The following is a 27,900-nucleotide window of genomic DNA, read 5'->3' as shown; positions in this document are numbered from 1 at the left end:
AGAAAGGAAGATCCAGAGTTACCTCTGCTGCAGAGGATAAGTTCATTGGAGTTAACTGCACCTCAGATTGCAGCCCAAATGAATGCTTCACAAAGTTCAAGTAACAGACACATCTCAACATCAACTGTTCAGAAGAGATTGCGTGAATCAGGCCTTCATGGTTGAATTGCTGCAAAACAACCACTACTAAAGGACACCAATAAGAAGACTTGTTTCTGCCAAAAAAACACGAGCAATGGACATTAGACCGGTGGAAATCTGTCCTTTTTTCTGATGAGTCCAAATTTCAGATTTTTGGTTCCAACCGTCGTGTTTTAGGTGAATGGATGATCTCCGCATGTGTGGTTCCCACTGTGAATCATGGTGGAGGTGTGATGGTGCTTTGTTGGTGACACTCTCTGTGTTATTTAGAATTCAAGGCCCACTTAACCAGCATGGCTACCACAGCATTCTGCAGCTATACAAAGAATCTCAAATATAAAATATATTTTGATTTGTTTAACACTTTTTTTGGTTAATACATGATTCCATATGTGTTATTTCCTAGTTTTGATGTCTTCATTACTATTCTACAATGTAGAAAATAGTACAAATAAAGAAAAACCCTTGAATGAGTAAGTGTGTACAAACTTTTGACTGGTACTGTACATACAGATATACAGTACAGAACAGTACAACGCTATATAAGATAAATTAATGCAAAGCTCTTCATACCTTGTCCCATACCTTGTCCCATATGATATCCTAGCAGCAAAAGGAGCCCAGCATGCTTCTGACAATATTCCATAGAAGAGAATACATTTTTTTTGTTATGCTTATGTTCTTGGCCCAGATGAGATCTGTGAAGTGGTGAACACAACACAGAGTGTATACACTTAAAATGAGCTGCAGCTGAGCTGCCACCAACAGCTGGGCTGCCACCAACTTCAAGGAGATGGAATCTTAACTTTGCTGGAGCATTGAAACGTCATTCTGAGATGTTTTGAAACATTACATGGTGTTGTGCAACACCTTGCCAGGGACTAGGAGCACTAACATAACATTTTTAAAACACTGCTTAGGTGATTCAAGTCCTGTTTAGTATAGAATTAGATATGTTCTCTTTTGGTGTCGTTTCCCCTCTCTAAGCTTCTAAACACAATTAGGATTTTTTTATGCAACGGGTGGGCCTAATCCTGAACGGTGTCTATTTACTCTGTACAATCTGACAGCGCAATCCACTGTGTGATCAGCCCAGCCAGGCAATTTATAAACTTGATCTCCACTATAAATACGTAGCATCTAGACATTATCTCACATTTCTTTTAGACTAACATTTTGTTTTCAACCGCAGAGATTTGTACAAACCTTGCTGTCTGTCTCCCCGACATTCATGCAGGCAGATTTTCTCATCCAGTCGAAATCATGAATCAGCATCATTTTTATAGATATATATACAATGGGGAGAACAAGTATTGTATTTGCCATACAATTTTGGACCATCTTTAATTGCGACTGTTATAAAATGACAGAGGGATTACAGATAGGTGGCAGAAACAGATATTGGAGCAAGGAATTTAACCCCGGTCTTCAGTGGGGAGAGGGGTGACCTGTCTAAGCTAGGTGTGTTGTCATCAGACCACGGGCTCTGCAAGACTTGTATTCATGATTATAAAGTATATGTTTTTTTTGGTCAATTTTAATTCACCCAGAATCATTTCTTCAAGTGTGGCTGTGTAGTTGAGTGGGTATGAAGGTTGATTTCCAGAAAATATATTCTTCATTGGCTATTATCATCAATCAACATTTAGTCTATTCAATAGTTTATATGCCAGGGGGATAGGGTAACTTTGTTATATCTGGAGTATTTCTCCTGTCTTATCCGGTGTCCTGTGTGAATTTAAGTATGCTCTCTCTAATTCTCTCTTTCTCCCCTTTTCTCTATTTCTTTATTTCTCTCTCTCTCTCTTTCTCTCTTTCTTTCTCTCTCTTGGATGACCTGAGCCCTAGGATCATGCCTCAGGACTACCTGGCTTGATGACAACCTGCTGTCCCCAGTCCACCTGGCCATGCTGCTGCTACAGTTTCAACCGTTCTGCCTACGGCTATGGAACCCTAACCTGTTCACCGGACGTGCTTCCTGTCCCAGACCTGCTGTTTTCAACTCTCTAGAGACAGCAGGAGCAGTAGAGATACTCTGAATGATCGACTATGAAAAGCCAAGTGACATTTACTCCTGAGGTGCTGACCTGTTGCACCCTCGACAACCACTGTGATTATTATTATTTGACCATGCTGGTCCTCTATGAACATGTTCTGTTATAATCTCCACCCGGCACAGCCAGAAGAGGACTGGTCACCCCTTATAGCCTGGTTTCTCTCTAGGTTACTTTCTAGGTTCTGGCCTTTCTAGGGAGTTTATCCTAGCCACCGTGCTTCTACAGCTTGCGTTGGGGTTTTAGGCTGGGTTTCCGTACAGCACTTAGTGACATCAGCTGATGTAAGAAGGGCTTTATAAATACATTTGATTTGATTTGATTTTTGCATTTCTAAACCACTAACCAAATGATAAACACAGTGTTTGTGTTTTTGATGCTGCCTTATACATGTACTGAAACCCCCAAAAGTGTTTTCACTGCGCTCTCTTAAAAACACAAATATTCAGGTTGAAGGACCATATAAGTGATTTGTATTAAAACATTTACAGTGCGTTGGGTTTACATTCAAACACCCTCCAAACACCACATCGCAGCTTAGGTGCACTACTTTTCATGCTTTCATTACACAATCATTGTGTTTTGAGACTTTATATTTTTACAGTGTAGGATGAATGTCTTTTTTTTCTCTCTCTCTTTTTTTTTCTCACAAGATGATAAATGCGTCGACAGACTGAGATGAGTGATTCATCGCTCACACAAATCAATAGTAACCTGCTAGAGTTGCCACACTGTATGTCAAATAAATAAAAGCAATACAACACCTTTGACAATAACATAAACAATGTAAATGGGTGAGGGAGGATTAAGTTACAAATAAAGTATTTATATAACACCATCGACTACAACCATATACTGTAGTTTGACACTGTGGATAGATGAATGTATTATGTGGTAAATTATATAAACACACAATACTATGTGGATGTAGATTAGATGGCCTTTCAGTTCCACCTGTGACTGATTTGAAAGGGCTTGGCCTCATTCCTTTCTATCAAGCTTCACTGATCCATCCCTGAAAGGTTCAGGACTGAAAGAGAAGCTCTGCGGGCTAGTCCATCATTCTGCTCAAACTACACTTGTAGAAAAAAAGATTGCAAAATGCACTTAAAGAGGTACAAACGCTTGTCACTGTAGTGGTATCCTGTTAGATATGTCCATTGTAGCTTTAGTTACAGGTACAGATAGTACCTTTCTTGCATGTTCAGTGCATTCGGAAAGAATTCAGACCCTTTGACTTTTTCAAAGTTTTGTTATGTTACAGCTTTATTCTATCATTCCTTATCAATCTGCACACAATACCCCATAATGACAAAGCGAAAACAGGTTTAGACATTTTGCTAAAAAACAGAAAAACCTTATTCAGACCCTTTGTTATGCGACTCGAAAATGAGCTCAGGTGCATCCTGTTTCCATTGATCATCCTTGAGATGTTTATACAACTTGATTGGAGTCCACCTGTGGGTAAATTCAATTGATTGGACATGATTTGGAAAGGTCCCACATTTGACAGTGCATGTCAGAGCAAAAACCAAGCCATATTTTGAAGGAATTGTCCGTAGAGCTCTGAGACAGGATTGTGTCAAGGCACAGATCTGGGGAAGGGTACCAAAACATTTCTGCAGCATTGCAAGTCCCCAAGAACACAGTGGCCTCCATAATTCTTAAATGGAAGAAGTTTGGAACCACAAAGACTCTTCCTAGAGCTGGCCGCCTAGACAAACTAAGCAATCGGGGGAGAAGGGCCTTGGTCAGGGAGGTTACCAAGAACCCAATGGTCACTCTGACAGAGCTCCAGAGTCTCTCTGTGGAGATGGGAGAACTTTCAAGAAGGACAACCATCTTTGCAATCAGGCCTTTATGGTAGAGTGGCCAGACGGAAGCCACTCCTAAGTAAAAGGCACATGACAACCCACTTGGAGCCATAACGCACCTAAAGGACTCTCAGACCATGTGAAACAAGATTCTCTGGTCTGATGAAACCAAGATTAAACTCTTTGGCCTGTGTGCCAAGCATCTCGCCTGGAGGAAACCTGGCTTCATCTCTACGGTGAAGCATGGTAGTGGCAGCATCATGCTGTGGGGATGTTTTTTAGTGACAGGGACTGGGAGACTAGTCAGGCCTGAGGTATTGATGAACATAGCAAATTATAGAGAGATCCTTGATGATATCCTGCTCCATACTGCTCAGGACCTCAGACAGGGGCGAAGGTTCACCTTCCAACACGACAGTGACCCTAAGCACACAGCCAAGACAACACAGGAGTGGCTTCAGGCCAAGTCTCTGAATGTCCTTGAGTGGCCCAGCCAGCTTGAACCCTATCGAAAATCTCTGGAAAGACCTGAAAATTGCTGTGCAGGGACGCTCCCATTCCAACCTGACAGAGCTTGAGAGGAAATGCAGAAAAGAATGGGAGAAACTCCCCAAATACAGGTGTGCCAAGCTTGTAATGTCATACCCAAGAAGACTCGAGGCTGTAATCACTGCCAATGGTGCTTCAACTAAGTACTGAGTAAAAGGTCTGAATACTTATGTAAATGTAAATCCATTTTAGAATAAGGTAACAGAATATTGAAAACGTCAAGGCATCTGAATACTTTCTGAATACACTGTCGTCTACAACATTTACATTTAAGTCATTTAGCAGACGCTCTTATCCAGAGCGACTTACAAATTGGTGCATTCACCTTATGACCTCCAGTGGAACAGTAGTGCATCTAAATCTTTTCAGGGGGAGGGGGGGTGAGAGGGATTACTTTATCCTATCCTAGGTATTCCTTAAAGAGGTGGGGTTTCAGGTGTCTCCGGACACAAGCGTACCTTAAGTAAACATCTGAGCCACTAGAATTATAAGTGAAACCATTTCTGTAAACAATTGTTGGAAAAATTACTTGTGTCATGCAAAAAGTAGATGTCCTAACTGACTTGCTAAAACTATAGTTTGTTAACAAGACATTTTTTGAGTGGTTGAAAAATGAGTTTCAATGATTCCAACCTAAGTGTATGTAAACTTCTGACTTCAAATGTATCTAAGTGACTCACTCTTTCATGGCTATAGATCTAAATAATAAGTACCAACATTCTTTCTGATAGTGTTTATTAAATAAATATTTTGGTTATCCTGACCTGGACGCAATGTATTATAGTCTCTAAAGGAAAAATATTACCACCGTCTCTTGCGCTTGTCATTTTCCATATGGATCCATAACGAATTACTATGGGAATAAAGATAAATGAACGACAGAAATATTGAAATAAAGTAGGCTATTGAAAGTAGGCTATTGATAGTTGCTTACTGGAAAATACTCTTTCAAAATTAATGGAAGAGGCAAGTGGAAGGGAGAAAAAAACATCATTCAGAGGTCAAGACAGTGCTGCTTTGAGACTAGCATCAGGACTGGTCTTGATAAATCAATGAGATTTTTATTTTAACTGAATCTCCGTTTGGGTATTTATTAGACTACAATTAAGGTGTAGAAATGTATTTCTTAGTTAGGTTGGCTGTGTCACAACCGGCCGTGATTGGGAGTCCCATAGGGAGGTGCACAGTAGGCTCAGTGTCGTCCAGGTTTGGCCGGTGTAGGCCGTCATTGCAAATCATAATTTGTTCTTAATTGACTTGCCTAGATAAATAAAAGTCACGTTGTACAGCGCCATATTTCCCTAACGGAAACCCTGAGGGTTTTGTTTTTTTGGAATAGAATCACCATAATATTAATCAAATTAATTAAGCTACATTTCTTAAAATCAATCCCATATACTATGTTCTTACCAAAAAGGTTTTAAATTCCCTAGTACAGCCAATAACTTTCGGTTACTTGAAAATGTAATTATTTCCAAAATATCGTTAATGTTTTCAAACACTTCTTTTTCACAAGGTCTATTAGCAGGACAATAGACAGGATGTGGTCCCAAAAACACCTTTCTGACATAGGTTCCAGCATATCTCTTGATGATGATCGGGCTCAGGAAGACACGGGCTGCTTCATATAATTACATTTCATTATTTATTTGTTTTTCCATAGTGATGCCGTTGGACATCTCAGAGCAAGAGGCATCACTGCAGTCCCTGGTTCGAATCCAGGCAGTATCACATCCGGCCGTGATTGGGAGTCCCATAGGGCGGCGCACAGTTTGCCCAGCGTCATCTGGGTTTTGCCGGGGTAGGCCGCCATTGTAAATAAGAATTTGTTCTTAACTGGATTACCTAGTTAAATAAAAAAAGTTCTGCAATTTTGTTTTTGTTTGGTAAATTGTTTTGTAAACATGAATTCACATTTGTGGTTCCACTAAATAAACAATAAAAAGTACACTTATTTTTTGGTTTCTACTTCATCAGAACAAGCTGGAACTGGACTGTAGCATATTACTTACTAAAACTGTTACAGTAAGGTTTTTATTCTAAGAGAAACAAATGACTTGGCTGCCATGTACAGTATCTAAAAGGAAAAATATTACCACCGTCTCTTGACTTGTCATTTTCCAGATTTGCCCTAACGAAAAATGACCCTTAGATATTAATTTAGAATCCTCCATTCCTCTACATTTTATTATTGGCGGAGAGCCATATAGATTGCAAAATAGTTGGGAAGAGATTTTCAATGGCACATGGTTTATGAATTGACACGCAATTTTCCGTTCCTCCTGTACAATAGCGTAAGAATTGCTATTCCTCGATTCTGCACGCACACCCAAAAGAATGACACCAATTTTTTTGTTTCTACTTGATCAGAATAAGCTGTAACTGGACTGTAGCTATACTAAGGTTTTTATTATAAGAGAAACAAAAATGACCTGGACGCCATGTACAGTATTATAGTCTCTAAAATGAAAAGTATTACCACCATCTCTTGCACATGTCATTTTCCTTTCATAATGCATCCTTATTTACAAAACGATTATTATTAGATATTCTCACAGTGCACATTTGTAAATCCCAAACTCTAAAAGTAATTGGAAAGGTAGATACAACTTATTTGTGACATTGTGGTTACAATAAAGAATGTAAACAAGATGCTGTCTTTTTGTTTTACAGTAGTGATGGACAGCTGGAGACATTTTGAAAACAGGTTTTCACAAGTGTACTGTAGCACTGTAGCAGGTGTAGCCCATCATGCAAACAATGTTTCCTATTAGCAGGACAATAGACTATTCATAGCATGGCTACTGTAGGTGTGAAAATACCCCAATTTGCAATGTTTTCAATGCTTAATTACTCTAAAGTGTTACATGTCTAACTCCAGACGTCATGCAACCGCAAAATGTTGGAGAGCCATATAGATTGCAAAATAGTTGGGAAGAAATTCCATGGCACATGGTTTATGAATTGACACATAACTCTTCCAAGCCCAGCTGCTCTAGGTGTGAAAATACCCCAATTTGGCCCTAATAGTTCTTCATCATGCTTTCACTAATAAAATAATGAGAAAAAAGACATTCAAAATGCAGATGTTTATTTAAACTACATTTTAGTTGCACTTCCTCCCAGCTCCACGACAACAGGTAAAACCTTACTAAGATGATCAATGTATTTGTTATATTGTTGTATCGTCAATTTCTCAAGCAAAAACATCTTGATGGCCTTCACCACTTCATTTTTGCTTCTAGGCTTGGCAGAGTTACGGATTAATGTTTTCAGTTGATGCCAAACAAGTTAGATTGGGTTTAAATCATGAGACCTGTACATGTAGAGATACAAAAAAATGTTTTTAGATATACTGTAAGCCAACGAAAGGTGTTGTAGGTCTTTTATTTATATTTATTTTACCTCATAAAGGTCTACTTACTTTTGCAATGCAAAACTGGGCGGCAGTGTGTCTTGGGTCATTATCTGCATTTGGAGAAGAAAAAAATACATTTAGCCTAACAGCCAACATTAGGTACAATACTAGAAATAATGTAAATTGGCCTAAACATAACAAAATATTGCTATAATCCTACCTTGAAATAAATTATGTGGTCCCAGAAACCCCTCTCTGACATAGGTCCAGCATATCTCTTGATGATTTCTTCCTCAAAGAAATCTCGAGCCATGATACCTGAAAATGGAGGCAACAGTGAATGACTGTGGAACACATAACAGTCCGTGAGGTGTAGGCTACAATATGTTATGTATCTTTTGCTTTGTAAATAGCTAAACTTACCAGCACTTACCAGCACTTTGTGACATCGGCTCATGTAAAAAGGGCTTAATAAATACATTTGATTGATCAAAAATCAAATATGGGCCAGGTCCCTGGCGAGAAATTGTCCCCCACACATGGAGTTTGAGGGGATGCCTGGGACAGCTTGCTTGATCGTCTTCCTTTATTTTTGTAGCAATTTTGAGCAAGTTGCTCAAGGGCCACGGTTTATTCATCTGTGAAGATGGCGTCATTGAATGTCTCGCCAGCTTTGATCCATGCATGGGCCTGCTGGATGCGAAGTTCTTTGTTTGTCAGAGGAATCATTGGGTCGAAACCACAGAACAGTACAAAACAAGAGAACACACAAAATAAATATATATAAAAAATTTCCTACCGAGCGTTTCCATAAGTCCACGCAAGTTTCTTCAACTGTCTTCTGACTATGATTAGAGCGACGTAGAGGTTGTGCCGTGATGCCAGCAGAATACAGATGGCCTTTGCCGAGCGCTCATCATCTTCCTCCATTAGTGCCTCGATCGCTTGAATAGTCTTGCCGGAAATGGGATATTAATGCAAAAATATACAGCATACAATAAAGACCATGGGCATGCTGTAGTCTTCAAATCTGCTGGACAAATTGTCCTTCAGCTGCTTGACAAAATCTTCCATCATCTCTGTGACATTGCTGCTGCCTGGTCCCTCTTCCTGTCGTTTCCTCAGTGTGCTGAAGTGCAGTAGCCTTCCAGGTGACAAGTCCAAATCGAACAACTAAAGCTTCCTATTAAAGGCCTCAAATTTCTCCACATTGTCGGCGACTGTTTCCCTCTTCCCTGTAACTGCAGATTTAACCTGTTTAAGTTACAGCGTGTATGCACAAAAACAAGCTCTGTCTGCAGCTTGCTGTTAACGATTCAATGTATATGCGTCGGGCCTCTATATGGGGTGGAAAGGCCACTGAAAGTTCTATTCGTCTGAGATTGAATTATTTGCAAACAGTGATATTTTCATTGCAAATAAAATACACTTGCTTGGCATTGGGAAAAGATGGAGAGATTAAGCATATCTCTCTGTGCATTCTTCTCTAAAACTTAGATTTTCTTTTTGATACTTTGAGAGTGACATTTAATCTCGCTATCAAGCAAATTGTTCTGAACAAATGTTGACGTTAAAAAAAGTAGTGTAGCCTACAGTAGGCTACGTAGACGTGTTTTTCCCCATCAATCAATGCACAGAGAAATAGACAAAAAATAATAATTGAGTAGAGACATTAATTTTATGAGCGCAATCACATCAAAATGATTGTCTTATTGCCACTGAATTGTCACTCTCAGATATAGGACAGACACAGAACAAACTTACTTTGATCTGTTTATCCATGCATGAAGCTGTTATTCAATGTGTTTTGGAATATCTGCTGTATAGTAATTTGGAGTACATGTTTTATAAATGTTATTAATTAAAACACACCTTTCAGTCATTAAAATGTCCATTAAATGCAATGAAAATCAATAAAGTGGTAGACTTTAAAAACGGTTAGTTGCTGTATTTGGCATTCTAGGACAGAATCAATCTCAATTACTCTGTTTACAGAGTGCACAGTCGGAAAATAAAGACATACTTTGAAGGCTTCCCTTTGTTCTTAACACAAACAGACAGACATTTCCCTTAACTTTGTTTCTTTGCATGGAGCCAATCCAGGGTAATATCACAGAGACCACTCATTCTTCCATGTCAACTAAACTGCTGAGCTGTGGCAATATAAACATTGCATTTGGAAGAAGCATGGACACAGTACAGCTGTGAAAATAAGAGTGAGTTCAGGGAGACCGTCTTCAGTTCATAGGCACTTTCTTGAACAACATTTCAGGAAGAATCAGAATCAAAACATTGCTGTCCAGCTGTATCTATCCATCCTGCTAGTAAAGGTTGTAATTTGTAAGTGGCCTGGATCTGGATTGTGTTTATATAATGTGGGCTTTGTAGCCTTACATTCTACATGAACCACACTTTCAATATTCCCTACATGAGGTTATGGAGTTATTGTTCATACGGAGAGGACTGTCACAATAATTCCTTGTAATTCAAATCGAACTTGATTTGTCACGTGCCGAATAAATCACGTGTAGACCTTACCGTGAAATGCTTACTTACAAGCCCTAAACCAACAATGCAGTTCAAGAAAGAGTTAAGAAAATATTTACCAAATAAACTATAGTAAAAAAAAATATATAAAAAAAAAATAACAATAATGAGGCTATATACAGGGGGTACAGGTACCAAGTCAATGTGTGGGGGTACAGGTTAGTCGAGGTAATTTGTTCATGTTAGTAGGGGTAAAGTGACTATGCATAGATAATAAACAGCAAGTATCTGCAATGTAAAAACAAATGGGAGGGGGGAGGGGCGTCAATGTAAATAGTCCAGGTGGCCATTTGATTAATTGTTCAGCAGTTTTATGGCTTGGGGATAGAAGGTGTGAAGGAGCCTTTTGGTCGTAGACTTTGCGCTCCGTTACCGCTTGCCGTGCTGTACCTGAGTTGTGGCTGAACGACGTACTAATCTACACGGTTTCACTGTTGCATCTGTTTATTTGTTGGATTTTATCATTCACTTTGAGCCCATTGTTCGTACATAGCTGAATGTTGACATGTTTAAAGGTCTTGTGCTCATCAGCTACAGAGAGCGTTATCACACAAGTCTTCCAGGACAGCTGGTGCTCTCATGCATGCTTCAGTGTTACTTGCCTCAAAGCGGGCATAAAAGGCATGTAGCTCGTCTGGTAGGCTCGCGTCACTGGGCAGCTCGTGGCTGGGTTTCCCTTCGTAGTCTAATAGTTTTCAAGCTCTGCTGCATCCGACAAGCATCAGAGCCAGTGTAGTAGGATTCAATCTTAATCCTGCATTGACGCATTACCTGTTTGTTGGTTCGTCTGAGGGCGCAGCGGGAATTTTTTTAAGTGTGCGGATTAGTGTCCCGCTCCCTGAAAGCGGCAGATCTAGCCTTTGCTCAATGCAGATGTTGCCTGTTATCCATGGATTCTGGTTGGGATATGTACTGTACATATTGTCACTGTGGGGAAGTCATTGTTGATGCACTTATTGATGAAGCCGATGACTGAAGTAGTATTCTCCTCAATGCCATTGGATGAATCCTGGAAAATATTCCAGTCTGTGCTAGCAAAAGTCCTGTAGCGTTGCATTCGCATCATCTGACCACTTCCGTATTAAGCGAGTCACTGGTACTTCCTGCTTTAGTTTTTGCTTGTAAACAGGAATTAGGAGGATGGAATTATGGTCAGATTTTCCAAATAGGTGGTGAGGGAGAGCTTTGTATGCATCTGTGTGTGGAGTAAAGGTGGTCTATAGTTTTTTTTCCTCTGGTTGCACATGTGACATGCTGGTAGAAATTAGGTCAAATGGATTTAAGTTTGCCTGCATATAAGTCCCCGGCCACTAGGAGCATCGCTTCTGGATGAGCATTTTCTTCTTTGCTTATGGCCATATACAGCTGGTTGAGTGCGGTCTTAGTGCCAGCATCGGTTTGTGGTGGTAAATAGACGACTACAAAGAATATAGATGAGAACACTCTTTGTAGATAGTGTGGTGTCCAGCTTATCATAAAGTACTCTACCTCAGGTGAGAAATACCTCAAGACTTCTTTAATATTAGTCATCGCGCACCAGCTGTTATTGACAAATAGACACACCAAATAGACACACACCCCCTTACCCCTTACCTCGTCTTACCAGATGTAGCTTCTTTGTCCTGCCGATGCATGGAAAATCCTGTTGTTCAGCCACGACTCGGTGAAACATAAGATATTACAGTTTTTAATATCCTGTTAGTAGAATAGTATTTTTTTCTCACCTTCATTTAACCTTATTGGCCAGTTGAGAACAAGTTCCCATTTACAACTGCGACAAATACCACACAGAGTTACACATGGGATAAACAAACGTACAGTCAATAACACAGTACAAAAATCTGTATACAGTGTGTGCAAATGAAGGAAGGAGGTAACCAATTAACACCGGAGTGAAAGATGTGCAGATGAGGATGTGCAAGTAGAATTACTGGTGTGTAAAAGAGCAGAAAAACTTTTTAGAAAGCAGCCAAAGAGGTGTTGGCATTGGGGATGACCAGTAAAATATACCTGCTGGAGCGTGTGCTAAGGGTGGGTGTTGCTATGGTGACCATTGAGCTGAGATAAGGCAGAGCTTTATCTAGCAAATACTTATAGATGACCTGGAGTCAGTGGATTTGGCGACGAATATGTAGCGAGGACCAGCCAATGAGAGCATACAGCTGACAGTGGTGGGTAGTATATGGGGCTTTGGTGACAAAACAGATGGCACTGCAATAGACTGCATCCAATTTGCTGAGTAGAGTGTTGGAGGCTATTTTGTAAATCACATCGCCGGAGTCAAGGATCGGTAGGATAGTCAGTTTTACGAGGGTATGTTTGGCAGCATGAGTGAAGGAGGCTTCGTTGCGCAATAGGAAGCCGATTCTAGATTTGATTTTAGATTGGAAATGTTTGATATGAGTCTGGAAGGAGAGTTTACAGTCTAGCCAGACACCTAGGTATTCGTAGTTGTCCACATGTTCTAGGTCAGAACCGTCCACAGTAGTGATGGTATTTGGGCGGGCAGGTGCGGGCAGCAAGTTGAGAACAAGTTCTCATTTACAATTGCGACCTGGCCAAAATAAAGCAAAGCAGTTTGACACATACAGCGACACAGAGTTACACATGGAGTAAAACAAACATACAATCAATAATACAGTAGAAACAAGTCTATATACGATGTGAGCAAATGAGGTGAGATAAGGGAGGTAAAGGCAAAGGCTATGGTGACAAAGTAAATACAATATAGCAAGTAAAACACTGGAATGGTAGATTTGCAGTGGAAGAATGTGCAAAGTAGAAATCAAAATAATGGGGTGCAAAGGAGCAAAATAAATAGTAGATAGTAGGGAAAGAGGTAGTTGTTTGGGCTAAATTAGAGGTGGGCTATGTACAGGTGCAGTAATCTGTGAGCTGCTCTGACAGCTGGTGCTTAATGCTAGTGAGGGATATAAGTGTTTCCAGTTTCAGAGATTTGTTTTCGTTATTTCCAGTCATTGGCAGCAGAGAACTGGAAGGAGAGGCGACCAAAGAAAGAATTGGTTTTGGGGGTGACCAGAGAGATGTACCTGCTGGAGCGTGTGCTACAAGTGGGTGATGCTATGGTGACCAGCGAGCTGAGATAAGGGGGGACTTTACCTAGCAGGGTCTTGTAGATGACATGGAGCCAGTGGGTTTTGCGACGAGTATGAAGCGAGGGCCAGCCAACGAGAGCGTACAGGTCGCAATGGTGGGTAGTATATGGGGCTTTGGTGGCAAAACGGATTGCACTGTGATAGACTGCATCGAATTTGTTGAGAGGGTATTGGAGGCTATTTTTTAAACGACATCGCCGAAGTCGAGGATTGGTAGGATGGTCAGTTTTACAAGGGTATGTTTGGCAGCATGAGTGAAGGATGCTTTGTTTGCGAAATATGAAGCCAATTCTAGATTTAACTTTGGATTGGAGATGTTTGATGTGGGTCTGGAAGGAGAGTTTACAGCCTAACCAGACACTTAGGTATTTGTAGTTGTCTACGTATTCTAAGTCAGAGCCGTCCAGAGTAGTGATGTTGGACAGGCGGGCAGGTGTAGGCAGCGATCGGTTGAAGAGCATGCATTTAGTTTTACTTGTATTTAAGAGCAATTGGAGGCCACGGAAGGAGAGTTGTATGGCATTGAAGCTTGTCTGGAGAGTTGTTAACACAGTGTCCAAAGAAGGGCCAGAAGTATACAGAATGGTGTCGTCTGCGTAGAGGTGGATCAGAGACTCACCAGCAGCAAGATCAACATCATTGATGTATACAGAGAAGAGAGTCGGTCCAAGAATTGAACCCTGTGGCACCCCCAGAGACTGCCAGAGGTCCGGACAGCAGACCCTCCGATTTGACACACTGAACTCTATCAGAGAAGTAGTTGGTGAACCAGGCGAGGCAATCATTTGAGAAACAAAGGCTGTCGAGTCTGCCGATGAGGATGTGGTGATTGACAGAGTCGAAAGCCTTGGCCAGATCAATGAATATGGCTGCACAGTAATGTTTCTTATCGATGGCGGTTAAGATATCGTTTAGGACCTTGAGCGTGGCTGAGGTGCACCCATGACCAGCTCTGAAACCAGATTGCATAGCAGAGAGGGTATGGTGATTCGAAATGGTCGGTAATCCGTTTGTTGACTTGGCTTTCGAAGACCTTAGAAAGGCAGGGAAGGATAGATATAGGTCTGTAGCAGTTTGGGTCAAGAGTGTCCCCCCCTTTGAAGAGGGGGATGACCGCAGCTGCTTTCCAATCTTTGGGAATCTCAGACGACACGAAAGAGAGGTTGAACAGGCTAGTAATTGGTGTGGCAACAATTTCTGCAGATAATTTTAGAAAGAAAGGGTCCAGATTGTCTAGCCCGGCTGATTTGTAGGGGTCCAGATTTTGCAGCTCAATCAGAACATCAGCTGACTAGATTTGGGAGAAGGAGAAATGGGGAAGGCTTGGGCGAGTTGCTGTAGGGGGTGCAGTGCTGTTGACCGGGGTAGGGGTAGCCAGATGGAAAGCATGGCCAGCCGTAGAAAAATGCTTATTGAAATTCTCAATTATGGTGGATTTATCAGTGGTGACCGTGTTTCCTATCTTCAGTGCAGTGGGCAGCTGGGAGGAGGTGTTCTTATTCTCCATGGACTTTACAGTGTCCCAGAACTTTTTTGAGTTAGTGTGCAGGAAGCAAATTTCTGCTTGAAAAAGCTAGCCTTGGCCTTTCTAACTGCCTGTGTATAATGGTTTCTAGCTTCCCTGAAAAGCTGCATATCACAGGGGCTGTTCGATGCTAATGCAGAACGCCATATGATATTTTTGTGTTGGTTAATTAAGGGCAGTCAGGTCTGGGGAGAACCAAGGGCTATATTTGTTCCTGGTTCTAAATTTCTTGAATGGGGCATGCTTATTTAAGATGGTTAGGAAGGCATTTAAAAAAGAAACAGGCATCCTCTACTGACGGAATGAGATCAATATCTTTCCAGGATACCCCGGCCAGGTCGATTAGAAAGGCCTGCTCGCTGAAGTGTTTCAGGGAGCGTTTGACAGTGATGAGTGGAGGTCGCTTGACCGCTGACCCATTAAGGATGCAAGCAATGAGGCAGTGATCGCTGAGATCTTGGTTGAAGACAGCAGAGGTGTATTTAGAGGGCAAGTTGGTTAGGATGATATCTATGAGGGTGCCCGTGTTTACGGCTTTGGGGAGGTACCTGGTAGGTTCATTGATAATTTGTGTGAGGTTGAGGGCATCCAGCTTAGATTGTAGGATGGCTGGGGTGTTAACCTCTTACTCCTACCTGACACGCAGGCGTCCCATCTAGACATCTGGAAATGCAAATGCGCTACGCTAAATGCTAATAGTACTAGTTAAAACTCAAACGTTCATTAAAATACACATGCAGGGTAGTGAATTAAAGCTACACTTGTTGTGAATCCAGGCAACAAGTCAGATTTTTAAAATGCTTTTCGGCGAAAGCATGAGAAGCTATTATCTGATAGCATGTAACACCCCAAAAGACCCGCAGGGGACGTAAACAAAATAATTAGCATAGTCGGCGCTACACAAAACGCACAAATAAAATATAAAACATTCATTACCTTTGACCATCTTCTTTGTTGGCACTCCTAGATGTCCCATAAACATCACTATTGGGTCTTTTTTTTCTATTAAATCGGTCCATATATAGCCTAGATATCGATCTATGAAGACTGTGTGATCAAGGGAAAAAAAAGCGTTTTATAACGTAACGTCATTTTTTTTAATTAAAAAAGTCGACGATAAACTTTCACAAAACACTTCGAAATACTTTTGTAATGCAACTTTAGGTATTAGTAAACGTTAATAAGCGATCAAATTGATCACAAGGCGATGTATATTCTATAGCTGTCCGTCTGGAAATAATGTCCGGGTAAATCTCAACCAAAATATCCGGTCGGAGACCGGAAGAACTGCGCTGCCTTGCGTCTGTTTGACCAAGAAACAAATAGTAGGCAAATGACAAGACTCTAGACATCGTGTGGAAGCTGTAGGTATTGCAACCTCGGCCCCATTAAATGTGGTTCACCTTTATCAATGGGTTGAAGTGGCGCATGGATATATTTTTCCATTTTCAGTGATCAGATTTTCCTGCACATTTCGATGAAACGCACGTTCTGTTATAGTCACAGCCGTGATTTAACCAGTTTTATAAACGTCTGAGTGTTTTCTATCCACACATACTAATCATATGCATATACTATATTCCTGGCAGGAGTAGCAGGGCGCTGAAATGTTGCGCAATTTTTAACAGAATGTTCGAAAAAGTAGGGGGTAGGAGTAACAGGTTTAAGCATGTTCCAGTTTAGGTCGCATAGCAGCACGAGCTTTGAAGATAGATGGGGGGCAATCAGTTCACATATGGTGTCCAGAGCACAGCTGGGGGCAGAGGGTGCTCTATAGCAGGCGGCAAATGTGAGAGACTTGTTTTTAGAGAGGTGGATAGTAGGACAGAACTCTGCAGGCTATCTTTGCAGTAGATTGCAACACCGCCCCTTTTGGCAGTTCTATCTTGTCTGAAAATGTTGTAGTTCGGGATGAAAATTTCAGAATTTTTGGTGGTCCTCCTGAAGCCAGGATTCAGACACAGAACATCCGGGTTGGCAGAGTGTGCAAAGCAGTGAATAAAACAAACTTAGGGAGGAGGCTTCTAATGTTGACATGCATGAAACCAAGGCTATTACGGTTACAGAAGTCAACAAAAGAGAGCGCCTGGGGAATAGGAGTGGAGCTAGGCACTGCAGGGCCTGGATTCACCTCTACATCATAAACCTAGGTATTGAGTAATGATGAAAGAGATATTGTCTCTAGAAACATCATTGAAACCAGGAGATGTCATCGCATGTGTGGGTGGTGGAATTAATAGGTTGGATAAGGTATAGTGAGCAGGACTAGAGGCTACAGTGCCAATAAGCCAATAAACACTAACCAGAACAGCAATGGACAAGGCATATTGACATTAAGGAGAGGCATGCTTAGTCGAGTGATCAAAAAGGTCCAGTGAATAATGAATTTGGCGATTCAGACAACTAGCCGGGTCATCGGTAGCATGCTAGCATAGGATGGAGGTCTGTTTTTAGCCACTTCGTGCATTTCCGTCGGTAGGATTAGTGGGGTTCCGTGTGGTAGAGGGGATCAATCCAATTCACCAAAAAAATAGATATAGTTATAGAGGCCCAAGAAAAAGGAAAAAAATTGTCCGATAGGTCTATTCAGATAGCAGCCGATAAGACAGCTAACGATTCAGGTAACGTCGCGACGGAGGAGCCAGCTGGATAACTCCCTTGGGCAGATAACGTCGGTAGTCCAGTTGTGGGTGGGGCTCCACATTGGCAGTTAACCGGGTCCGGATAGGTGATTGTAGCCCAGGAGAGACTGATGGAACTCTTCAGCTGGCTAGTTCCGGAATAATTGATGTTTGCTCCGGAATCGACGTAAGCCGATACTCACACGGATAGCAGCTAGCTAGCTGCGAGATCCAGGTATAAATGTCCAGAGCTTGCGGTTGAAATCCGGGGACATGGAGAGAAAAATAGTTCTGGTCCGAGCCGCGCAAAACTGGCGATAGATTTTCGAGCTAAAGGATAGCTCATGACCACAAACCGTGGTTAGCTGAAAACTAACGATTACCTAGTAAAGAAGCTAACTAGCTTCTGGCTAGCTTCTGGTTAGCTTCTAGTTAGATTCTGGCTAGCTTCTATGGAGGATTACAGATTTGAGATAAATAATACTTTCTTTTTAAATATAAATTGGTGAGGCGGGTTGCAGGAGAGTGTTTTGAAGATGAGTTTATGCAAAAGAAAAAATATATAAGATATGCGAAGAAAGTTGTGTGTACATACATACATACATACATACATACATACACCCGACAAGACGAGGACAAAATACGTCTGACTGCTATACCATCTTGGTGGTCTTGCCTAACCTTTTAGTAGAGGCCAGGGATGAAATATCGCGGATTCCTTACGATGAGAAATTGGCTAAATTTGCCTCAAGAAAAAGTTTTTGGGTTTGAAGATCTAGGCAAAATGTCAGTGGAATGGACTCTAAAGGTAACACATTTAAATGATATGCCTAAACACTCCTTGCAAAGCCTTTTTGGGGGGATCTCATGAGACATTTTATGTCGGTTTATTCTGAAATAGATTTCTAGAATGGACGAAAAGGTCACGAGGAATTAGTATAGGGGTTACCAAACCTAAAATTAACTTTTCATTTTTTTATGTGGTGAGGTGGTTATGGAGAATCATGGGGAAAAGAGAACCAGTGAATTCTTAGACTCGGTGGCGAGATAATGTTGCCTTGTCTAAGGGCTAAATAAAGGATGGGGTGGATTAAAACAAACATTTAATGATTGGAGAAAGAACAGTGGATTTACCATTACCATGTTTGGTTTATAATTAATACTTTGGGATTGCTGATTAAGATGCAGCATAGTGAATGCTAACAAAATGTACACATTCTTTTCCAGAAGAGGAGGGGGTTTCATTATCTCTCGTTGGAATGTTCCCTGAGACTGTGGGCTTGGGGAGAGCAGTTTGTGATATTCGGTAGTTTTAAGTATAAAAGTACCTGGATTAAGCAATAAAAAGAGTTCCACATAATAAGTGAGGCATATTCATGTGTTCTGGACCTACGGTTCACCAGCACACAAACACCATTTACTGGTTACAAAAATGGCTTAGTGGTGTTGATACTGTGGCATTTATTTTCAATTCAGTATTAAATTGGGTATGCAGAAGGATGGAAATGTTTTGAAATGTATTTAAATGGTTTCGGAAGGTCAGGGAAAGAAAAGGGAGAGGAAATGTTTCAATGGTGTCGAATGCCCTGTATCCTGACCTTCTGAGGCCTGATCAATCTCAGTAAAAATGATCAAAACAGGTGGGATTTAATTATAAAATGAATGAGAAACACCAGTCTCTATTCAAAGTGTACCATCACTTTATGAGATATTTCCTTGGTAGTTATAAAGAGTTGTAATTCTAAGTTGATTAGTTGAATTAGTTTATTTTTTATGTAACGTGTTGTCTTTGAATCAAGTGTTCGAAGGGAAAATGACCAGGTCCCTGGGGTCAGGGTCTTTGGGTAAATATACAAAGGTACTTTGTTCAGTCTGCATATAGAGGGGAAAATATTTGTTAATAAGGGATGACAGTTACTCCAAATGGATAGTGATATACAGTTGAAGTCGGAAGTTTACATACACCTTAGCCAAATACTTTTAAACTCAGTTTTTCACAATTCCTGACATTTAATCCAAGTAAATATTCCCTGTTTTAGGTCAGTTAGGATCATTACTTTACTTTAGGAATGTGAAATGTCAGAATAATAGTAGAGTGAATTATGTATTTAACCTTTTATTTCTTTCATCACATTTCCAGTGGTTCAGAAGCTTACATACACTAAATTAGTATTTGGTAGCATTGCCTTTAAATTGTTTAACTTGGGTCAAAGGTCTCAGGTAGCCTTCCACGAGCTTCCCACAATAGGTTGGGTGAATTCGGGCCCATTCCTCCTGACAGAGCTGGTGTAACTGAGTCAGGTTTGTGGGCCTCCTTGCTCGCACATGCTTTTTCAGTTCTGCCGACAAATTTTCTATAGGATTGAGGTCAGGGCTTTGTGATGGCCACTCCAATACCTTGACTTTGTTGTCATTAAGCCATTTTGCCACAACTTTGGAAGTATGCTTGGGGTCATTGTCCATTTGGAAGATCCGTTGGCGACCAAGCTTAACTTCCTGACCGATGTCTTGAGATGTTGCTTCAATATATCCACACAATTTTCCAGCCTCCATGATGCCATTTGTTTTGTGAAGTGCACCATTCCCTCCTGCAGCAAAGCACACCCACTACATGATGCTGCCACCCCCTGTGCTTCACGGTTGGGAAGGTGTTCTTCGGCTTGCAAGTCTTTCCCTTTTTCCTCCAAACATAGCAATGGTCATTATGGCCAAACAGGTTTATTTTTGTTTTGTCAGACCAGAGGACATTTCTCCAAAAAGTATGATCTTTGTCCCCATGTGCAGTTGCAAACCGTAGAATGGCTTTTATATGGCGGTTTTGGAGCAGTGGCTTCTTCCTTGCTGAGCGGCCTTTCAGGGGATAGGACTCGTTTTACTGTGGATATAGATACTTTTCTACCTGTTCCCTCCAGCATCTTCACAAGGTCCTTTGCTGTTGTTCTGGGATTGATTTGCACTTTTTTGCACCAAAGTTCGTTCATCTCTAAGAGACAGAACGCGTCTACTTGCATACTATTGTTTGTACAGAGGCATTTGGAAATTACTCCCAAGGATGAACCAGACTTGTGGAGGTCTACAATTTTTCCTGAGGTCTTGGCTGATTTCTTTTGATTTTCCCATGATGTCAAGCAAAGAGGCACTGAGTTTGAAGGTAGGCCTTGAAATACATCCACAGGTACACCTCCAATTGACTTAAATGATGCCAAATACCCTATCAGAAGCTTCTAAAGCCATGACACAACTTTCTGAAATTTTCCAAGCTGTTTAAAGGCACAGTCAACTTATGTAAACTTCTGACCCACTGGAATTGTGATCCAGTGAATTATAAGTGAAATAATTTGTCTGTGAACAATTGTTGGAAAAATGACTTGTATCATGAACAAAGTAGATGTCTTAACCAACTTGCCAAAACTCTAGTTTGTTAACAAGAAATGTGTGGAGTGGTTGAAAAATTAGTTTTAATGATTCCAACCTAAGTGTATGTAAACTTCCGACTTCAACTGCATTGCTGATTTCATTTTTTGTTTTTGTTTTGATTCAAATTTCACCAGATTGGGATTTATGGAGTGTGGGATTTCTGTGTGGGGTTAGGGTGTATGATATGGTAAGTCTTCCGAGAGGTTGCCAGTAGAAACAGGCGGTATAAACTAATTTGGAAAATGATTTTAGCAGTAACTGTATGTTATGCTCTTTGAAATTTGTCATAGAGATAATGTTATTAAGAAAAGGTTCATGTAATAAGTTGTCATATAGTCTATGCTTGCCTGGATTTCCTGAAACAGCAATGAATTAAACTAAACTGTTGATCTGTTCTGTGCTTTTTTGAGGTTATCATGGAAGGTGACGTTAGATCGTGTCTTAAAACATCATAGTTGGGTTGGGGTTAGCTGCTTTATTTGTTAATGCATTGTATGAAAGAGGATAGATGTTGGGGTAATTGTACTCTAAACAACATTTTGAAGGGAGTGATGTGAAAGCAAGAAGATGTAGGGTTGTGGCAATGGAGGATATGGGGGACAAAGTGAAAATGACATGACTTTGGAACACCTCTCAGAACCTGGGGCCGAAAGGGGAATACTGGGCGAAAGCATGAGTAGGCTTTTTAGGGCTTTCGTTTTTGTGGAATCCAGCAGAAAAGTATCCTGGAGGCATAGAGTCAGGTGAAGAGAGTGGGAATTGTCATGGTCTCAGACTTGGTTTTCATGCGCAGGAAATTACACATAGCTTATGACATTGTTAATACTGTTATTTTGTGTGTATTTTTGTTACTTTCCAAATCTTGTGCTATCACTCTCTTAGGAACCAGGAGGTGAAACTAAAAGCCACTCTAACTGACATGGAGCAAGCCACCAGTTTCAGCTGGAGTGGCATTTTGTTGTGTGATGAGTAATGAAAATAAAATGGTGTATGGTGTGATCATAGAACAGAGGCCATAAGTCTCTGAGTTTGTAAACCTCACGGTGAATGTTTTGTTGTCATTGTTCTTTCATTTATAATCATGTTTTATCTTTTTAGTTTTTTAAATTCATGTTTTCCTATCATTGTTTGTCCATTTATAAGTAATTTCCAAGTTTGTGTAAGTTGAACAGTAGGTAGCTATTGTTCAAGAGGAGGGACTGTTGGATTCGGGGTGAAACATTGAACATTGCTATGCTAGAGACATTGTTATACTCAGAAGCACAGTATACAAAAGACTGAAAGAGACAGTTTTTTACATCAGAAGTTAATGGTTATCTGTAGGAGCTGTGGAATGTGTTAGGGGAGACGGGTGGAGATCTTTGGATTAACCTATCACTTCGTCTTCCTGTCAGACCATAAAATATGTAAGGATTGGAGAGAAGGAGGAGTGTCTAAATTGGAGTATATATACTTGTGGTGGTGGAAACGTGATGTCTGAATGCAGCTCTATCGACCCTTTCGGAAGAATTAAGCTTGGTTTAAGCTTCTCTAGTGTCCGTGAGTTATTAGAAAATTAGAACCTAACAGTACCATGTTTCATGAACAGAAATAAAAGACCCCAAACATTTTCCACACGCACAAAAAGCTTATTTCTCTCAAAGTTTGTGCACAAGTTTGTTTATATCCCTGTTAGTGAGCATTTCTCCTTTACCAAGATAATCCATCCTCCTGATATATGTGGCATATGAAGAAGCTGATTTAAAAAGCATGATCATTACACAGGTGCACCTTATGCTGGGGACAATATAAGGCCACTCTAAGATGTGGTTTTATCATATATAAATGAGTTGATCATGTAAACGTGTTTTATCATACAACACAATGCCACAGATGTCTCAAGTGCAATTGGCATGTGTAAGGTTCTGTATTTATTTTCTTAGTCAACCTTGTGTTCTGTTTCGTTGTGCTCTTGAACACAGCCCTGTTTCTTTGGTCTTCCATGTAGCCCTGTCTTTCATTTCTGTTCATTGATTTCACCTGTGTTAGTTACTCACCTGGTCTCATCAGCTCCTTATTTAGTTCAGTTAATTATGTTTGTGCCTTTGAGGTATTGTTCATTTTGACTCTACTAGCCTTTTCCTAGCTCGTTTGGGAGAACCAGTTAGAGCCTTAAGTCCTAGTTTTGATACACCTGCCTGTTTGCAAACCTGTGTATGACCATGGCTGCGCTCTGCGAGTGAATCTACAGCTTTTTCTTCCTCAGTATTCATTACAGCATGCTGACTGCAGGAATGTTCACCAGAGCTGTTGCCAGAGAAGTGAATGTTAATTTCTATACCATAAGCGTTGGAGGCCAACGTCATTTTAGAGAATTTGGCACATCCAACCGGCCTCACAACCGCAGACCACGTGTAACCATACCAGACCATGACCTCCATATCCAGCTTCTTCCCTTGAGACCAGTCACCCAGACAGCTGATGAAACTGTGGGTTTGCACAACCAAAGAATTTCTGCACAAACTGTCAGAAACGGTCTCAGGGAAGCTCATCTGCATGCTCGTTGTCCTCACCAGGATCTTGACCTGACTATAGTTCGACATTGTAACCAACTTCAGTGGGCAAATACTCATTCGATGGCCATTGGCACGCTGGAGAAGTGTGCTCTTCACGGATTAATCGCTGTTTCAACTGTACCGGGCAGATGGCAGGCAGCATGTTTGGCGTCGTGTGGGCGAGCATTTTGCTGATGTCAACGTTGTGAACAGAGTGCCCCATGGTGGTGGTGGGTTTATGGTATGGGCAGGCATAAGCTTCGGACAACAACCACAATTGCATTTTATCAATGGCAATTTGAATGCACAGAGATACCGTGACGAGATCCTAGGGCCCATTGTGCAATTCATCCACCGCTGTCACCGTATGCAAGGATCTGTACACAATTCCTGGAAGCTGAAAATGTCCCAGTCCTGGCATGAATAGTCACCACACATACCACCCATTGAGCACGTTTGGGATGTTCTAGATCCAGTTCCCACCAATATAAAGCAACTTAGCACAGCCGTTAAAGAGGAGAGAGACAACATTCCACAGGTCCCAATCAACTGCCTGGTCAACTCTATGCAAATGAGTATTCCCAGTCATGTGAATTCTATAGCTTAGGGCCTAATGAATTTATTTCAATTGACTGATTTCCTTTATATGAACTGTAACTCAGTAAAATCTTTGAAATTGTTGCATGTCGCGTAAAAAAATATTTCAATGTATATATATATACAGTGCCTTGCGAAAGTATTCGGCCCCCTTGAACTTTGCGACCTTTTGCCACATTTCAGGCTTCAAACATAAAGATATAAAACTGTATTTTTTTGTGAAGAATCAACAACAAGTGGGACACAATCATGAAGTGGAACGACATTTATTGGATATTTCAAACTTTTTTAACAAATCAAAAACTGAAAAATTGGGTGTGCAAAATTATTCAGCCCCCTTAAGTTAATACTTTGTAGCGCCACCTTTTGCTGCGATTACAGCTGTAAGTCGCTTGGGGTATGTCTCTATCAGTTTTGCACATCGAGAGACTGAATTTTTTTCCCATTCCTCTTGCAAAACAGCTCGAGCTCAGTGAGGTTGGATGGAGAGCATTTGTGAACAGCAGTTTTCAGTTCTTTCCACAGATTCTCGATTGGATTCAGGTCTGGACTTTGACTTGGCCATTCTAACACCTGGATATGTTTATTTTTGAACCATTCCATTGTAGATGTTGCTTTATGTTTTGGATCATTGTCTTGTTGGAAGACAAATCTCCGTCCCAGTCTCAGGTCTTTTGCAGACTCCATCAGGTTTTCTTCCAGAATGGTCCTGTATTTGGCTCCATCCATCTTCCCATCAATTTTAACCATCTTCCCTGTCCCTGCTGAAGAAAAGCAGGTCCAAACCATGATGCTGCCACCACCATGTTTGACAGTGGGGATGGTGTGTTCAGGGTGATGAGCTGTGTTGCTTTTACGCCAAACATAACGTTTTGCATTGTTGCCAAAAAGTTCAATTTTGGTTTCATCTGACCAGAGCACCTTCTTCCACACATTTGGTCACAAGACGCAGGCCGCCTAATTGTCCCTAGAATTTCTAAGCAAACCGCTGGAGGCAGGGCTTTCTCCTATAGAGGTCAATTTTTATGGAATGGTCTGCCTACCCATGTGAGAGACAGACTCGGTCTCAACCTTTAAGTCTTAACTGAAGACTCATCTCTTCAGTGGGTTATATGATTGAGTGTAGTCTGGCCCAGGAGCGTGAAGGTGAACTGAAAGACTCTGGAGCAACGAACCGCCCTTGCTGTCTCTGCCTGGCCGGTTCCCCTCTCTCCACTGGGATTCTCTGCCTCTAACCCTATTACAGGGGCTGAGTCACTGGCTTACTGGTGCTCTTTCATGCCGTCCCTAGGGGGGGGGGGGTGCGTCACTTGAGTGGGTTGAGTCACTGACGTGATCTTCCTGTCTGGGTTGGCGCCCCCCATTGGGTTGTGGCGTGGCGGGGATCTTTGTGGGCTCTACTCAGCCTTGTCTCAGGATGGTAAGTTGGTGTTTGAAGATATCCCTCTAGTGTAGTTTTTAGTTTCTAGTTTCTAGGTTGGTCTAGTATGGTTCCCAATCAGAGGCAGCTGTCTATCGTTGTCTCTGATTGGGGATCATATTTAGGCAACCCCTGTCACAGTGCTGTCCTTCACAACACCAGCAATCTCAAAGTGTTCACTCTGGTCCTTCTGAAGCGCTGCTTGATGAGGCTGAAGCACAAGTCAGGGGCAAACTTGGTGTGGCCTGTGATCAGGAAGTGAAGGTCCAGATTGTGGTGGAGCTTGTGTACGGTCCACCAGGCACAATACCAGAGCACAAACTTGTTCTTGTTTTGGCCACATCAGTTATCACAATTCAGGTCCACACGTCTTTTCCCAACTCCATATTTGAAGAAATGGTGCATGTAGTTGATAACTGCGCTGCTGCCTTTGCTTGCTTGGGCCAGCTCACTTTTTGATGACTATATGATTGGTGGATTAGTGTCAGGCGTGTTCTACTGATTAATGCTGAAAATTCTAGACAAAAATATTTTAGCATTATAATACAATAGATGTCAAATGGCATTCTGAGAACATAACTAACATTACACACACTTCACAAACACAGGTTAATGTTAGCTAGCAAGCCAGCCACCTAACCTCAGCTAACATTAGTTAGCTAACAGGAACCTTTAACTTGGGATCTTTTGTTTAGACATGTCATGTTAACGTTTGCTAGATAGCTAAAAAATGAACTATAATCCTAATCCATATAGTAATGTTACTAGCAATACAAACCGATTGCAATAGTAAGCTAAAGTTAACCAAATAACGTTATGTTGCTGATTCGGTGAGCGAGTTCATTAGAAAGTGCATCAGCGATGTCGTACCCACAGCAACTATTGAAACCGTGGATTGATGGCAGCAGTCGCGCGAACCACTGCTTTTAACCGGGGCAAGGTGACCGGAAACATGACCGAATACAGACATTGTAGTTATTCCCTTCGCAAGGCAATCAAACAAGCTAAGCGTCAGTATAGAGACAATGTAGAGTTACAATTCAACGGCTCAGACACAAGAGGCATGTTGCAGGGTCTACAGTCAATCACGGATTACAAAAAGAAAACCAGCTCAGTCGCGGACCAGGATGTCTTGCTCCCAGACAGACTAACTAACTTCTTTGCTCACTTTGAGGACAATACAGTGCCACTGACACGGCCCGCTACCAAAACCTGCGGACTCTGCTTCACTGCAGCCGACGTGAGTAAAACATTTAAACGTGTTAACCCTCACAAGGCTGCAGGCCCAGACGGCATCCCCAGCCACGTCCTCAGAGCATGCTCAGACCAGCTGGCTGGTGTGTTTACGGACATATTCAATGAATCCTTATCCCAGTCAGCTGTTCTCACATGCTTCACGAGGGCCACCATTGTTCCTGTTCCCAAGAAAACTAAGGTAACTGAGCTAAACGACTACCGCCCCGCCCCACTCACTTCCGTCATCATGAAGTGCTTTGAGAGACTAGTTAAGGACCATATCACCTCCACCCTACCTGACACCCTAGACCCACTCCAATTTGCTTACCGCCTCAATAGGTCCACAGACGACACAATCGCAACCTCACTTCACACTGCCCTAACCCATCTGGACAAGAGGAATACCTATGTGAGAATGCTGTTTATCGACTACAGCTCAGCATTTAACACCATAGTACTCTCCAAACCCTGGGTCTCGACCCCGCCCTATGCAACTGGGTTCTGGACTTCCTGACGGGCCGCCCCCAGGTGGTAAGGGTAGGTAACAACATCTCCAACCCGATGATCCTCAACACAGGGGCCCCACAAGGGTGCGTTCTGAGCCCTCTCCTTGTACTCCCTGTTCACCCACGACTGGGTGGCCATGCACGCCTCCAACTCAATCATCAAGTTTGCGGACGGCACTACCGTGGTAGGCTTGATTACCAACAACGACGAGACGGCCTACAGGGAGGAGGTGAGGGCCCTCGGAGTGTGGTGTCAGGAAAATAACCTTACACTCAACGTCAACAAAACAAAGGAGATGATCGTGGACTTCAAGAAACAGCAGAGGGAGCACCCCCCTATCCACATTGACGGGACAGTAGTGGAGAGGGTAGTAAGTTTCAAGTTCCTCGGCATAAACATCACGGACAAACTGAATTGGTCTACCCACACAGACAGCGTTGTGAAGAAGGCGCAGCAACCTCAGG

The sequence above is a fragment of the Oncorhynchus nerka genome, linkage group LG3, assembly GCF_034236695.1.
Source record: "Oncorhynchus nerka isolate Pitt River linkage group LG3, Oner_Uvic_2.0, whole genome shotgun sequence".
Classification (NCBI taxonomy): Eukaryota; Metazoa; Chordata; class Actinopteri; order Salmoniformes; family Salmonidae; genus Oncorhynchus; species Oncorhynchus nerka.
Note: the sequence above shows the minus strand (reverse complement) of the source record.